A 2,373-nucleotide genomic window follows, 5' to 3' on the forward strand; every position below is an offset into this window, starting at 1 on the left:
TTTTCATGCTTCTTCTCCATGGTTACAGAGGAAGATCCTTGAGCCTTAAACACAAGGTATTCCTCATTAGGGAGCTCCTTAGTGGTCAGTGAACGTCCATTGAGGTCTTCTTCACTAGAAATCACTGCCTCCTCCTCCTCTATAGGTTCGGCCACTTTCGATATATTGATGGCCTTGCACTCTCTCTTGAGATTCTCTTCTGTATTGCTTGGGAGGGTGCTAGGAGGAGTTTTAGTAACTCTTTTACTTAGCTGACCCACTTGTGCCTCCAGACTGCTAATGGAGGACCTTGTTTCAGTCATGAAACTGTGAGTGGTCTTAGTTAGATCAGAGACTATGGTTGCTAAGTCAGAGAGGCTCTGCCTAGAATTCTCTGTCTGTTGCTGAGGTGATGATGGAAAAGGTTTGCTATTGTCAAACCAAATTCTCCGACCATTATTATTATTGAAGCCTTGTTGAGTCTTCTGTTGATCCTTCCATGAGAGATTAGGATGATTCCTCCATAAAGGATTGTAAGTGTTTCCATAGGATTCTCCCATGTAATTCACCTCTTCCATTGTAGGATTCTCAGGATCATAAGCTTCGCCTTTAGAGGAGGGCTCTTTAGCACTGCCGGATGCAGCTTGCATTCCAGTCAGATTCTGAGAAATCATATTGACTTACTGAGTTAATATTTTATTCTGAGCCAATATGGCATTCGGAGTATCAATCTCAAGAACTCCTTTCTTCTGAGTCATCCCATTATTCACAGGATTTCTTTCAGAAGTATACATGAACTGGTTATTTGCAACCATTTCAATGAGTTCCTAGGCTTCTACAGGCGTTTTCTTCAGATGAAGAGATCCAACAGCAGAGTGGTCCAAGGACATCTTGGACAATTCAGACAGACCATCATAGAATATACATAAGATGCTCCACTATGAAAGCATGTCAGAAGGACACCTTCTGATCAATTGCTTGTATCTTTCCCAAGCTTCATAGAGGTATTCACCTTCCTTCTATTTGAAGGTTTGGACTTCCACTCTAAGCTTGCTCAACTTTAGAGGTGGAAAGAATTTGGCCAAGAAAGAATTGACCAACTTTTCCCAAGAGTTTAGGCTTTCTTTAGGTTGTGAATCCATCCATGTCCTAGCTCTGTCTCTTACAGCAAAGGGGAAAAGCATAAGTCTGTAGACCTCGGGATTAACCCCATTGGTCTTAACAGTGTCACAGATTTACAAGAATTCAGCTAAGAACTGATGAGGATCTTCCAATGGAAGTCCATGAAAGTTGCAATTCTGCTGCATTAGAGAAACTAATTGAGGCTTAAGCTCAAAGTTGTTTGCTCTAATTGCAGGAATTGAGATGCTTCTTCCATAGAAGTCAGAAGTTGGTGCAGTAAAGTCACCAAGCATCTACCTTGCATCTCACCATTGTTGTTGTTTTTGGCTGCCATCTCTACATCTTTTTCGAAAATTTCTGTTAGGTCCTCTCTAGAGTGTTGTGCTTTAGCTTCTCTTAGCTTCCTCTTCAGAGTCCTTTCAGGTTCAGGATCAAGTTCAACAAGAATGTTCTAATCCTTGTTCCTGCTCATATGAAAAAAAAGAGAACAAAAAAGAAGAAGAATCCTCTATGTCACAGTATAGAGATTCCTTTATGTGAGTAGAAAAATAGAAGAATAGAATGAAGAAGGGAGAAAGAGAAGAATTCGAACACAGAGAGAGGGAGAGGGTTCGAATTTTTAAGAAGAGAAGTGTTAGTAAATAAATAAAATAAATAGAAAGAGATGAGAGAGGGAGAGTGTATTCAAAAATTATTTAAAAGAGAAGAAAAATATTTTTATTTTTATTTTAATTATTGGTTAGTATTCGAAAAAGAAATAAAATAGAATTAAAATTTAAAAAAATTAGTTAATTAAAAAGAATTTTGAAAAAGTTGTTAGTTGTTTTCGAAAATTAGAGAGAGAAAAGTAGTTAGGTTATTTTGAAAAGGCTAAGAAATAGTAAACTTTTTAAAATCAAACAAAAAGTCAAGTAGTTAATTGAAAAAGATTTGAAAATAAATTTTGAAAAGATAAGAAGTTAGAAAAAAAGATTTTGAAATTAAATTTTGAAAAAGATATGATTGAAGTTTATTTTGAAAAAGATATGAAAAGGAAATTAAAAAAATTTGATTTTTGAAATTAAAGTTAATGACTTGACAAACAAGAAACTAAAAGATATGATTCTAGAATTTAAAGATTGATCCTTTCTTAATAGGAAAGTAACAACTTGAAATTTTTGAATCAAAACATTAATTGTTAGTGATAAATTTGAAAATATGAAGTACAAATAAGAAAAAAGATTTTGAAAATCAATTTTAAAATTTTTGAAAAACATGAAAAAAAATTGAAAA

At 34.8% G+C, this 2,373-nt stretch overlaps 1 non-coding gene across 1 annotated transcript; it reads left to right on the top strand.

Moving 5' to 3' along the window:
* The first annotated feature begins 923 nt into the window (after nt 1-923).
* On the top strand, nt 924-1,031 carry LOC112774454 (small nucleolar RNA R71). The gene has a single exon (XR_003188945.1). It is a non-coding gene; the product is annotated as a small nucleolar RNA R71 (small nucleolar RNA).
* The last annotated feature ends 1,342 nt before the right edge of the window (nt 1,032-2,373 follow it).

This window comes from Arachis hypogaea, chromosome 18, assembly GCF_003086295.3.
Source record: "Arachis hypogaea cultivar Tifrunner chromosome 18, arahy.Tifrunner.gnm2.J5K5, whole genome shotgun sequence".
Classification (NCBI taxonomy): Eukaryota; Viridiplantae; Streptophyta; class Magnoliopsida; order Fabales; family Fabaceae; genus Arachis; species Arachis hypogaea.